We start from the raw sequence: 13536 nt of genomic DNA, 5'->3' as shown, positions 1-13536 counted from the left end.
GCGCCAGCCCCATATGCCGAGGGGGGCAGGTTCAAACCCAGCCCCGGCCAAACTGGAACAAAAAAATAGCCGGGCGTTGTGGCGGGCACCTGTAGTCCCAGCTACTCGGGAGGCTGAGGCAAGAGAATCGCGTAAGCCCAAGAGTTAGAGGTTGCTGTGAGCCGTGTGACGCCATGGCACTCGGGAGGTACAGTGAGACTCTGTCTCTAGCAAAAAAAAAAAAAAAAAACCAGGCAGGGCATGGTGGCTCACACCTGTAATCCTAGCACTGTGTGGGAGGCTGAGGCAGGTGGATTGCTTGAATTCAGGAGTTCAAGACCAGCCTGAGCAAGAGCAAGACCCCCATCTCTACTAAAAATAGAAAACCTAGCCAAGCATTGTGGCAGGTGCTTATAGTCCTAACTACTTGGGAGGCTGAGGCAAGAATATCATTTAAGCCCAAGAGTTAGGAGTTGCTGAGAGCTATGATGCCATCGCACTCTACCCAAGACACAGAGTAAGACTCTGTCTCAAAAAAAACACAGAAAAGAAAGTGTGACAGTGGCCGCATTTGGCCCATAAAGCCTTTAAATATTTACTACTTTCTATCTGGCCCCTTATAGAAAAAAAGTGTGCTGAGCTATCACCACAGCATGCTCTACATCACACCAGTATTGCCCTTCTTCCACAGTTGGCCCCAGCACCACGGCTGCCATTCTCCAGGCCTCTTTGGACTCTGCCTCTTCCAAGAGTGTTCTGAACAATTAAAAGCTCAATGAATTCATTCTGTGCATGAAGCTGGAGGTGCCAGTGGAGATTTTTAAATCTTTGGCTGCACCTTTGTTTGATTAGATACAAACCTGGCAGGCCAGCTTGTGGCCTGTGCCTTGACTTTCCCGACTATGGAATGAGAATGAGAAATCTTGGCCTCAGAATCGAAGGAAATGAAAGAGGGGAATCTGACAACACTCAGGAACTGGGGAGCCTTCCTAGCAGAAAAAGCCAATGATTAATCACAGGCAACATTATTCTTAGCAAGTCCCTGAGTGCTTGGCCTAAATGTGTAAGGTTAACTGTTTAGGCTCAAAGAAATGTCTCTTCTCAGGCAGCGCCTGTGGCTCAGTGGGTAGGGCGCTGGCCCCATATGCCGAGGGTAGCAGGTTTGAACCTGGCCCCAGCCAAACTGCAACAAAAAAATAGCCGGGTGTTGTGGCGGTCGCCTGTGGTTCCAGCTATTTGGGAGGCTGAGGCAAGAGAATCACCTAAGCTCAGGAGTTGGAGGTTGCTGTGAGCTGTGATGCCACAGCATTTTACTGAGGGCGTTAAAGTGAGACTCTGTCTCTCTTAAAAAAAAAAAAAGAAAGAAATGTCTCTTCCCCTTTCACACGAGATGTATGACTGTGTGACCCAACAGAGGCTAGCTAATGTGTTTTCATGTCTCCTATTTCTACCCAATTGGCAAATTCCTTGAGGCCTGGTATGGGTCTCACAATCTGGTACCATGCTCAGTCAGCACACAACGAGCAGGTCTTCCTGCCCATTTACCGCCTGGCTTACATGTTAGGAAAAGGCTCTGAGTGCAAACAGGCCTCCAAGAAGAGTGTCTAAAATACAAGGGCCATCTCTCAGTCCCCCAGAACACTCTTGAGGCCCAGTGGTCAGGTGTGAGCTAGCAGGGGCCCCTGCGTCTCAGGTGGGGGCCAGGCCTGACCACCCAGGTGCTGTCTCTCCTTCAGAAGCCCAAGGCTTCCTGCATTCCCTGCGTCTCCAGCACTCTGTTCTCCAGGAAACATCGTGAGGGTTAATTATTTCTCAGGGCTGACTCAGACAGTGTTTTTCTGCCAAAGAATTCTGTCAGCCAAGCAGGGTCCTGCTGTTACCCCTGCATGAGCCTTTGTAAGTTGTTCAGGGAGGAAGTCCATGGCTGGGAGGCCCAAAGCCCTGTGGCTTAGGGTGGGATCCAGACTTGATCCCCAGGGGTGGGGCTTGTTGCTGGGGAGGGAGTCGTTGCCTGGGAGGGGGCGGGGAAGGAAGGGGGGAGGAGCCCCTCCCCTGTGTGAGAAGACTGATCCAGAACACTCTCACCGCAGGGCTGCCTTTCAGCCAGTCCCTGTGGGGCAAATGCTTGCTTGCCTTTCATTTTGCTGATTAGAGATTGTGTCCCTGAATAGAGCTTAATGTCCTTTTGAAATTATCTGTTCTTTTTTTTTTTCTTCTCAAAATTTCTCCTGCTTTCTCCATTTGGTTTAGATCGTTGCTGTGTTCCTAACGCTGAAGGTGGATATTGGGACATCCAGAGGAGAGAGGTGACCCTCAAACACAAATGGGAGAAAGAGAGGGAAGGGGAGAGCCTGAGGGACAGGAGGCCTGGGAGACCGTCTCTATCACATCACAGTGTGGCCTGGAAGGGGGTGAGCCCCGGGAGAATGGGGAACAGGGAACAACGGGAACACATGAGATGGCTCTGAGGGGAGATTCATTCAGAGGCTGAACTGTGCTGGACACACCTGGGACCAGAAGCAGCAGGGGTGGGGCAGAGTGAAGGAGGCAGCCTACTAGCTTCAGCCTGCCCTTTGACCACTGGGGACTCCTAACCTGGCAGCCCACGTGGGTGGGAAGGTATGTATGGTGCAGTAGAAACCCCACTGTGCCCCCAAATAACCCATGCTATGTACATGGCTTCCTGCTGATGGTCCAGAAGCTTTGCCTTCATAGGGAAAGAAGAGCACTTTACACCAAAGGAGTCAGGTGAAGGCAGGATGATTTTTACAGTGAGGCATGATAATTAAATTAATCAATTCCATCCCCTCTGAGAACAGAGACCTGTTATAAATTACATAGTTACAATTCTACCCTAAACCCCACCTCCCGACCTTTTACAAAACAACAGAAAACCCAACAGCGTGTTTTGTAATAGTCAAAAACATTTATAGAACAGTTACTACGGTGGAGGAAAAATTTATACATTTTATCATTTGGTCTTCTCAATAACCCTGTGATCTATGTGCCCATGAGCAGAGACTTGGAGAGGCCTAGGCAGGGATAGCATGATCAGAAAGGGACAAAGCCCCGGCCTGTGGAGATGGAGAGTACAACAGGAGTTGGCCTGTAGGTACAGCTCCATAAATCCTTGCTGAAGGAGTGAACGTGTCTGCCAGGCTCCAAGATCAGGGCTTGGCTACTGCCCCCGTACACCATAACTCCAGGGCCTACAACTGGGTAAGTCGGGGCCTACGAAGTGCCTCAGGGATGTTTTCTAAAATCCTATTTTTATCCTCTGTCCTGTGCTCTCCCCTCCCCAGCTGTCATCCCACATCCCTTCCCTTTCCAAGAAGGCACAGAATAGAGCAGTTAATTTGGTTATTTGATATACCAAGTATTTGAGTGTCTGTCATGGTGCCAAGCATTGTTCTAGACCAGTGATTTTCAACCAGTGTGCCTCAGAATTTTTTTTTTTTTTTGAGACAGAGCCTCAAGCTGTCACCCTGGGTAGAGTGCTGTGGCATCACAGCTCACAGCAACCTCCAACTCCTGGGCTCAAGCGAGTCTACTGCCTCCGCCTCCCAAGTAGCTGGGACTATAGGCACCTGTCAGTACGCCTGGCTATTTTTTGGTTGCAGCCATCATTGTTGTTTGGCAGGCCCAGGCTGGATTCAAACCCGCCAGCTCAGGTGTATGTGGCTGGAGCCTTAGCCACTTGAGTCACAGGTGCCAAGCCAGCCTCAGAAACTTTTCTCTTTTTTTTTTTCTTTTTGGCCGGGGCTGGGTTTGAACCCACCACCTCCGGCATATGGGACCGGCGCCCTACTCCTTGAGCCACAGGCGCCGCCCTAGCCTTAGAAACTTTTAAAGATCATTAACTAAATTATTTTCAAAAGAAATTCAAAGCAGCCAGGCACAGTGGCTCAAGCCTGTAATCCTAGCACTCTGGTATGAGGTGGGTGGATTGCTCTGAGCTTACAGGTTTGAGACCAGCCTGAGCAAGAGTGAGACCCCCGTCTCTAAAAATAGCCGGGTGGCGAGCCCCTGTAGTCCCAGCTACTTGGGAGGCTGAGGCAAGAGAATTGCTTAAGCCCAAGAGTTTGAGGTTGCTATAAGCTATGATGACGCAGCACTCTACTGAGGGTGACAAAGTGAGACTCTGTCTCAAAAAAAGAAAGAAAGAAAGAAAATCAAAGTAAGTTTATTGGGGGTACCCGTAGCTCAATGGTTAGGGTGCCAGACATGCACCGGGGCTGGTGGGTTCGACCTGGCCCGGGACTGCTAAAGAAACAGACAAATAGCGGGCACCTATAGTTCCAGCTACTTGGGAAGATGAGGCAAGAGAATCGCTTGAGCCCAAGAGTTGAGGGTTGCTGTGAGCTATGATTCCACAGTACTCTACTGAGGGCAACAAAGTGAAACTCTTGTCTCAATGAAAACAAACAAACATAGCCGGGCGTTGTGGCGGGCGCCTGTAGTCCCAGCTACTCAGGAGGCTGAGGCAAGAGAATTGCATAAGCCCAAGAGTTAGAGGTTGCTGTGAACCGTGTGACACCATGGCACTGTACTGAGGGCGGTACAGTGAGACTCTGTGTCTACAAAAAAAAAAAAAAAACAAAGTAAGTCTATTTTTTTTTTTTTTTTACTGTTTCTTTTGATCGACATAATTTAAGTGTGTCATCAAAGTTTAACTATTCGTTCAAGTGTACCATGAGATTAAAAGAGTTGAAAAACACTGTCCTAGACACTGGAGTGATCAAAACAGATTAGAATCACATTTCAGCCAGGATACAGGCATTGTATGAGAGATCAGCTCTGGCTGCAACTTGTTAGTCCATGCACACAGAGCAGGGAGGACTGAGTTGCAGGGAGATAAACATTCTGGGACTTCTCGGCTCTGGGCTGTTGGGTAGCTGGGGGCAAGCACTGACCCTTCCTCATCTACAGTGTTCATTCCTGTCCCGTGGTTGCAGGCATGGGCTCAGCAGCTCTGTCTCTGTGCTTTGGCCTGGTTTTTCATCCTAGGATGGGCTTCTCAAAGTATCTTTGCCAGAGGACCTGGGATTGAGACTAAGAGATTTGCTGTGGGCTCATCTCCAGAACATGTTAGAAACCAGGAGCTAAGGCATGACCTTTCAAATTCTTTTAAATTTGTAATATTTATTTATTTTCATGTGAACTTGGGACTCCAAGTATCTTCTGGTCCTGTATCTTCCTCACAAATAGCCGCTTTCCTGCTTTGGGTGTAGAAAGAAAACCTTTAACCCAGCCCCTGTGATTTATTCTTTTGTGCTCAAGCTAAGCCGGCTTGAGTTGGTTTCTGTTACTTAAAACCAAATACAGTCTCATCTTGAATATAAATGAAACTTAGATTTTCAGGGCAGAAGCAGCAGACCTAGAGCTGCCTGTGATCAGGTCTGACTGTGATAAAGTCAAATTGGAATCCGAGAGATCAGTGATCCCTGGGGACACTCCCCGCACCACCTCTCTGCCCAGGCCGAGGAGCACATACTAAATGTGCAAATCCATTTGGATACAACCAGTCTGATCTTTCCCCAAATTTACTCTTGATACAGGGTCAGACTTTCTGATCCACACACTTTTTTTTCTAAAAGGGAGTAAAGATTGTGGTAAAAGAAAAAGAAGGAGGGCGGTGCCTGTGGCTCAGTGAGTAGGGCGCCGGCCCCATGTGCCGACCGTGGTGGGTTCAAACCCGGCCCCGGCCAAACTGCAACAAAAAATAGCCGGGCGTTGTGGCGCACGCCTGTAGTCCCAGCTGCTCGGGAGGCTGAGGCAAGAGAATCGCGTAAGCTCAAGAGTTAGAGGTTGCCGTGAGCCGTGTGAAGCCACGGCACTCTACCGAGGGCCATAAAGTGAGACTCTGTCTCTACAAAAGAAGGAAAAATACAAACTATCTTCTAAACTGAGGTACAGTAATGAAGTGGTTTCAGTATTGATTATTGTGAGATCACTGCAAGCTTAGCAAGAATCCATTGCCTAGTCATATCCTGTTTGGAAGGACAAATTTAGTCCATTAGAAGGGCTTGTATGTCATCTACCAAAGCTCTGTATCTGACTACCTCTACTCTACACCTGCCTGGCTCCTACTTGCCCCATAGGCCCCAGTTTTTTCTGGGAAGGCTTCCACAGGGCTAGGTTAGAGAATATCTCTCTGTCAGAGCATTGCCTTACAGTATACATCTCACTCTATTTATTTTTTATTTTATTTATATTTATTTTTTCTTTTTTTGCAGTTTTTGGCCGGGGTTGGGTTTGAACCCGTCACCTGAAGTATATGGAGCCAGCACTCCTTTGAACCACAGACGCTGCCCTATATATATTTTTAGAGACATGATCTGATTCTGGTACCAAGATTGTTGTGCAATGGCACTATCATAGCTCACTGCAGCCTCAAACTCTTGGGCTTAAGGGACCCTCCTGCCTCAGCCTCCTAAGTAGTTAGGACTATAGGCATTCTGGCTAAGTTTTGTTTTTTTGGTAGAGGTGAGGTCTCTCTTGGTTGCTCAGGCTATGCTCTATTTAAATTGCCTGTAGGAGTCTTGACAGTAGCCCATGTGTCTGGTATATGGTAGATGCTCAATATACACTTGGTCCATGAAAGACTGAATTTAGGGCTCAGCAACTGTAGCTCAGTGGCTAAGGTGCCAGCCATGGCGCTGGCCACATACACTGGGGCTGGCAGGTTTGAACTCAGCCTGGGTATGCCAAACAACAGTGACAACTAAAACAGAATAATGGCCAGGCATCATGGTGAGCACGTGGAGTCCCTGCTGCTTGGGAGGCTGAGGCAAGAGAATTACTTGGGCCCAGGAGTTTGCGGTTGCTGTGAGCTGTGACAACACTGCATCCTACCGAGGCTGACATAGTGAGACCCTGTCTCAAAAAAAAGGAGGGTGGCGCCTGTGGTTCAATGAGTAGGGCGCCGGCCCCATATGCCGAGGGTGGCGGGTTCAAACCCAACCCCAGCCAAACTGCAACAAAAAAATAGCTGGGCATTATGGCGGACGCCTGTAGTCCCGGCTGCTTGGGAGGCTGAGGCAAGAGAATCACGTAAGCCCAAGAGCTGGAGGTTGCTGTGAGTCCTGTGACGTCATGGCACTCTACCGAGGGCCGTAAAGTGAGACTCTGTCTCTATAAAAAAAAAAGAAAGAAAGAAAGAAATGAAAGACTGAATTCAGGCCTTTAGTTAGTACTCTCTAAAATGTCTCTATACCTGAACTTCCATAGATGGGCATATAACATGTGCTTCCTCACACTGTAAGGAAGACTTAGGTATGTGTATTTACGGGACAGAGAAGATAGGACTCAAGTGAACTTGATTACCTAGAAATTCCACATCCCTCTATCAAACAGATTTTATCAGTTAGAATTAAGTTAGACATTATATGACAAAAAGTAAAGATTTATTCTCTCATATAAAACAATTCCAGAGGCGGCTCGGTGCCTATAGCTCAGCGGTTAGGGCACCAGACACTTACACCATAGCTGGAGGATTTGAATCCAGCCTGGGCCTGCCAAACAATGACGACTACAACCAAAAAATAGCCAGGCATTGCGGTGGGTGCCTGTAGTCCCAGCTACTTGGGAGGCTGAGGCAAGAGAATCACTTAAGCCCAAGAGTTGGAGGTTGCTGTGAGCTGTGACGCCACAGCACTCTACTGAGGGCGACATAGTGAGACTCTGTCTCAAAAAAAAAAAAACAAAAAAACAATTCCAGAGGAATTCTATCTCAGGCATGAATGGGGCTCCATGAAGTTATTAGGAACCCCAAGCTACTTCTGGCGTTTTCTAGCACCATCCTTAGCACTGACTTCCCTTCCTGAGGTTACCCCATGGTCCAAGAAGACAGTAACACGTCAGCCATCACAGCGGCAGGATGAAGGGAGAGGGGCAAGCAAGCAACTAAAGGGCAGCCTGTTCACCTGGCACATGTCCCTCTCCCCAGACTTCTTGAAAATTTTATTTATAAATGGCTGAGTGTGGTGGCTCGCACCTATAATCCTAGCACTCTGGGAGGCTGATGCAGGCGGATTGCCTGAGCTCAGGAGTTCAAGACCAGACTGAGCAAGAGGGGAGACCCTGTCTCTACTAAAAATAGAAAAATAGCCAGGCATTGTGGTGGGCACTCATATAGCCCTAGCTACTTGGGAGACTGAGGCAAGAAAGATCACTTGAGTCCAGGAGTTTGAGGTTGCTGTGAGCTATGGAGCAACCTACTGGGTAGGAGCTATGGAGCACTCCTACCCAGAGTGACAGTGAGACTCTGTCTGAAAAAAAAAGAAAAAAATACATATAATAGCCTGTTATATCTCAGTGGCTAGGAAAGCTTGGAGTACATTGCTTCAAATAAATTTGGAGTTTTATAATTAAGGAAGAAGAGGGAAGCAGATATTATTCAGGAACCCGCAGTCTCTGCCCTAGTCCCCAAGCAAAGCTGTCTAAAAGTCCCCCTCCCCTTATTTAGTAAGTTAAAAAATTGATAAATCTATAGGCAGCTCTCTTTGGAACTACATCTCAGCTCTCACTGATACAGGGACTAGAAGTCAATACTTTGTTCTCTATATCGAGACCGGTAAGAAGCAGAGAAAGGAAAAAAAAAAAAAGAAGCAGGAAAAGGGTCCTCTTCTTTACTCTGTTGTTGGTCTGCACACGTGACTTCACTCATTACATGAGGGCGCCACAGGAGAAGTTCAACATCAACAGGCTGTAGAAAGGCTCTTCTGCAAGTGCCATCTCTGACAAGGCTGGGGGACTTAGCTGAAATGTGTGTTGACAGTCGTGTTGAATATAATACAGTGCCTTAGGGGGCTTGCTATAGAATTGACAGCCTCCGTCCTCTGTCTTTCAGGTGGGCAGGCCTGTGCACTGGTCTCCAGGACCAAGTGAGGGAGGAAGGACCCCTACAGCCATGTTGACAGCATCTTCCCCGTGGAGGGGAGGAGGGCAGAAGATCTCACTACCTTGGACTCTCTAGTTAGCACTTCCTCAAACGTTAGCTTGATTTACTGAGAAATTGGAAGCATCTGAATGCAGGACAACGACACGAAAGGTAATGTGGGGGGCGCTAATTCTAAGGTAATTCTAGTGAGCGCTGGGTGGGAAGCCTGGGCATGCGCCTTGTTGAGGCACAGACCAGAGGCAAACTTGTTTAACTCCCCCAAATGTCTACTTTCTCAGGTAAAATAGGACTGATGATGACACCTCCATCACTGAGGATTAAACAAGATCATGTAGGTGAATGCATTTAGCGTAGTGCCCAGAGAACAATAGGTACTGATAAAAGGTAGTTAAGTTCACACCAGAGAAAACAGACTGGAGATAGATGGCAAAGGCCATTATGAAGGCTCATCCTCTAAACAAAGCTTCCTCTGAAATCAGAGAAATCTGCAACCCTGGCGTCTTGGCTGGGATCCCAGGAGGGATGGGCACTTACGGCAGCAAAGCCAGCCCAGCTGGACAGAGACACTAGGCCCCAGGGGGCAGGGGCTACTCCCCATCCCAGGGCTGCAGACTCAGGGAACTGATTCACATTTTGTCCTGGGGACACTGTACTTGAAAAAGCATTATTGATGGTTTCAATTCACTTGGTGGCTCAGGTTGCAGAGGGAGGAAGGAAGACTGAATTTCATCACATACAGCATTTATGCCTACTGTACGTTCTCCTTAGAGAGGTATTTTAGCAAGCATTACCATTAGTGTTTCTTCTTAACACAATCTCAGACATACCTATGTGGCCAAGTAGCAAAAGTTAGAGTTCATGATCCCCAAATTTCTAGCATATTACTTAACTAAGCGAGTTGCAGCCATCCGCTCCATGAAAGCCTGGTGGGAGCCTCTCAGGTCATGTACTTACTGCTCAGATCAGTCACTCATGACCCCCAGAAAAATGCAGACACAAAAATCTAGGCAACATGACTGTTTTGCCTAGAGGCTTAGGACACGAGGTGAAAAGTGACTTTCCAACCAAATCCAAAGTGAGTCTGCTGCCCGCAAGTCCTAGAGCAGGGATGTTGAAACTCTTCCAGGGTATATGTCACAATGTAGAGCTCTGGACACCTAGAAGCAGTGGAGATTGGAGGATGGGCAGTGATAGCCAAATGCCCTATTTTCAGCATCTGAAAGAAATTATGGAGGAAGGTGCCTGCGACAGGGCTGAAAGGGAGGTTGAGGCACAGACCAGAGGCAAATCCAAGGTCAAGATAAAGTCAGCTAATGCTTACATCGCACCTTCTCTGTGCAGGCAGCTACTGCTCTGAGACTTCACATGTATTAGCTCATTCCTTCTTTGCAGTAACTCCAGGAGGTGGGTATGTTCCCCTTTATACAGGGGCTGGAATTTGAGCAGAGACAATCTGGCTCCCAGCTTCAGAATCTCCACCATTCTCCTTAGTGCTACCTCTTAGGACAATATAAAGCAACGGTTCTCAACCTGTGGGTTGTGACCCACAGGAACTGTATTAAAGGGCCATGGCATTAGGAAGGTTGAGAACCACTGGTATAGAGCATGTTGAGGCCCCCAAGATCAGTGTGGGGCCCTCATGGAGAAGACCTGGCTGGCTCCTAGATCAGCTGCAGCGCTCCTTGCTGGGGCCAGGGCCAGGCAGGCTGCCCTCTCACCTGGGGAACTCATGCCTTTGATCATGGCAGCATTGCAACCTGTCCCTGCTTGCAGAAGGAGAAATGCTATTGGCGTGTTTCCTTCTGGATAGGTCAGTTTTCAGAGAATGGGACATTTATTTTGTTTTTGTTTTTGTTTTTGAGACAGAGCCTCAAGTTGTCACCTGGGTAGAGTGCTGTGGCATCACAGCTCACAGCAATCTCCAGCTCCTGGGCTCAAGCGATTCTCTTGCCTCCGCCTCCCAAGTAGCTGGGACTACAGGGGCCTGCCACAATGCCTGGCTATTTTTTGGTTGCAGCTGTCATTGTTGTTTGGTGGGCCCGGGCTGGATTCGAACCCGCTAGCTCAGGTGTATGTGGCTGGCCCCTTAGCCGCTTGAGTCATAGGCGCCGAGCCAAGAGAATGGAACATTTAGTGAGTTTGTCTCACACTGTGCAGAGAACATGGTGAACCTTCTAAGCTTGATTACTGAGGAAAATTAAGAAGACAGGGCTGATGGCTTTTCCTCAGTTGCCAGAGCCAGCAGGCACCTGAAATAAGCCCCAAAGCTCAGTCCTGCCTGAACATCTTCCTTGTCCTGGGAAGAGAGTTTACCAGATTCTAGTTCTCTTTGTTTCTCATACTGAAGCAGCTCCCCTCTACTCAATGAGGCAGAGCCCCATTCTCTCCCTTCCCCATAAAAATCCCAAGGAACAACTGTTTTGGATTACTTAGTTGACCCAGCATGGAAACTGCTTGTGTGGCCCAGCTACAGAGGGGCACTCAGCAAGGAAAACTGACCTGGAGCCTTTGGGATGATTCTGAGAGGTTATGTGTTTGCACCTGCTGCGTGTTTGTTCCCTGCTGGGTAGCCACAGCCATAGACTGTCAGTTTTCAAGACAGGCCTCAGCACGCAGGCATCTTGCTGGGAGGCATCCTTAGTTAGCTAGGAAAGTAAAGCTGATGGGCCAGCTGACCTAAGCGAAGTATATGTCATCCTCTTTCTGTTCCCTGGCATTCTCTAGTTCTTCCTAAGGCTTTTTCTCAACCAGGCACTTGAAAGTGCTATAGACAGCCAGCAGGATGGGAGGCTGGCAGCCCCCAGAGAAGACCTAGTGGAGGCCACTTAGGCTCTTTTTATTTTATTTTAATTGTTTTTTATTAAATCATAACTTTGTACATTGATGCATTTATGGGGTTCAGGGTACTGCTTCAATATGTAATGTGAAATGCTTACATTGAACTAAGTAACACATCCTTTTTTTTTTGAGACAGTGTCTCAAGCCGTCACCCTGGGTAGAGTGCTGTGGCATCACAGCTCACAGCAACCTCCAACTCCTGGGATTAAGTGATTCTCTTGCTTCAGCCTCCCATGCAGCTGGGACTACAGGTGCCCACCACAATGCCCGGCCGTGTTTTGGTTGTAGTTATCATTGTTTGGCAGGCCCGGGCTGGATTCAAACCTGCCAGCTCTGGTGTATGTGGCTGGTGCCCTAGTTGCTGAGCTACAAGCGCCGAGCCTACACTTAGGCTCCTTAATATCACACCGTTGGCTTCCAAGCTTACACATACGTGCCGGCCCCTCCTGTTGGGACATGGCCAGATCTTTTGTAACATTTTAAAAGAGCCATTGAAGACAAGATGACAAGACTTCCCTCAAAGATTGAGAAACGAATGGGATGATGGTGGAGTTCTGGAACTTGTAACAGGTCTGCTTTATAGGGGCCAGGAGTGGGAGGTCAGGCTCCAGGCCCCTGTCAAGGTATGACCAAAGGACCTCGACTCCTTTTTACTGTATGTTTTGAGGTTGGATACAGATTTCATTTGAAAGAGGGTTCCATTACTTTTAAAGTGTTTTAAAGCCCTGACCTGTATTATCCTTAGTCTCTCCATTAGTGGTTCTATAGAGTTATAAAAGAGGAAAAATCAGAGAAGGAAAGGTATGAACGAAAGGTACAAAAGTTGTTTGAGCCCCTGTGCAGGTGTCTGCACGTTTCCAACACCATCTCCTTGGTGGTCTGCGAAAGGAAGAAGTACCTGGGCTAATTGTCTCCTCAAGCTTTCTTCTGTGGGATTTAGAAAGATCACAATTCAAAATATTAATCCAAGGTAATAATTACATACAAGGATCCGACATAATCCAGAGCTTTAAAAAATGTGAAATTAAGTCATGAATTACCTTCAAATATAGGAAGTCTTCTTGCCTCTTCCAGGCTGGACACCAAAACTGTCTCAGAGCCAAGTCCCAAAATAAACCGAGGCTAATAAGGCTGATTTGCCCCTGTCACTCTTCTTGGGGGACAGTGTGAACCTTTGACTATCAGAGAGCCAGGAAAGGGCATCTCACCCCATTTAGGTGGTGGCCTCTTTTAAAGTGAAATGTGAAGCCAGGCTCCACACTCTCGTTGTCCTGAGAGTTCCCAGGAAGGCTTTGGTGTTATAACCGGGGTGCCTGAATTGCCTTGGCTGGTCCTGCCACTCGGCTCCACCTCCCTCAGGGTCCTGCTGCTGTCAGCTGACTGGTAACATTTCCCTTCACTGCTTTTTCCAAACAGCTGGGAGAATGCCAAGTAGTAGCTTTGCAGTGTTCATTCACCCAGGGTGAGATATTTTCAGCAGTGTAGGCAGGTTATGTGTTTCAAATCAGCATAGTAAGGCAGAGTGATTTGGAAGCCATTTCATTTTTCAGTTCATCAAACTCCTACTCACTGGGAAACTCTAAACCAGCGATATGAAACCTTTCTGGAGTTGTGACACCCTGTTGTCACTCATCTGATTTCATCAAACACCCACCCCTCTTAAAAATGCCATGAAGCATGATATTTATTCTTAAGATTAAAGTGAATTAAAATTGGAAAATTACCTGAGAATTTTCTGGCACTGTAGCAAAAAAGGAGATCTATCAGAAGTGTTTAGAAATCAGAGCTGAGGATGATCACTCCACACAGAGAAGACA

At 47.7% G+C, this 13536-nt stretch overlaps 1 long non-coding RNA gene across 1 annotated transcript in view; it reads left to right on the top strand.

Annotated features, from left to right (window-relative positions):
* Positions 1-13536, top strand: part of LOC128595450 (uncharacterized) — a 54594-nt gene that overhangs the window by 22027 nt on the left and 19031 nt on the right. Inside the window, exons 2-3 of the long non-coding RNA XR_008382936.1 lie at positions 2230-2390; positions 8831-9031. This is a non-coding gene — a long non-coding RNA (uncharacterized LOC128595450). The remainder of the gene's footprint in view (positions 1-2229; positions 2391-8830; positions 9032-13536) is intronic.

Source organism: Nycticebus coucang, chromosome 10 (genome assembly GCF_027406575.1).
Source record: "Nycticebus coucang isolate mNycCou1 chromosome 10, mNycCou1.pri, whole genome shotgun sequence".
Taxonomy (NCBI): Eukaryota; Metazoa; Chordata; class Mammalia; order Primates; family Lorisidae; genus Nycticebus; species Nycticebus coucang.
Note: the sequence above shows the minus strand (reverse complement) of the source record. Positions and strands in the feature narration are given on the sequence as shown.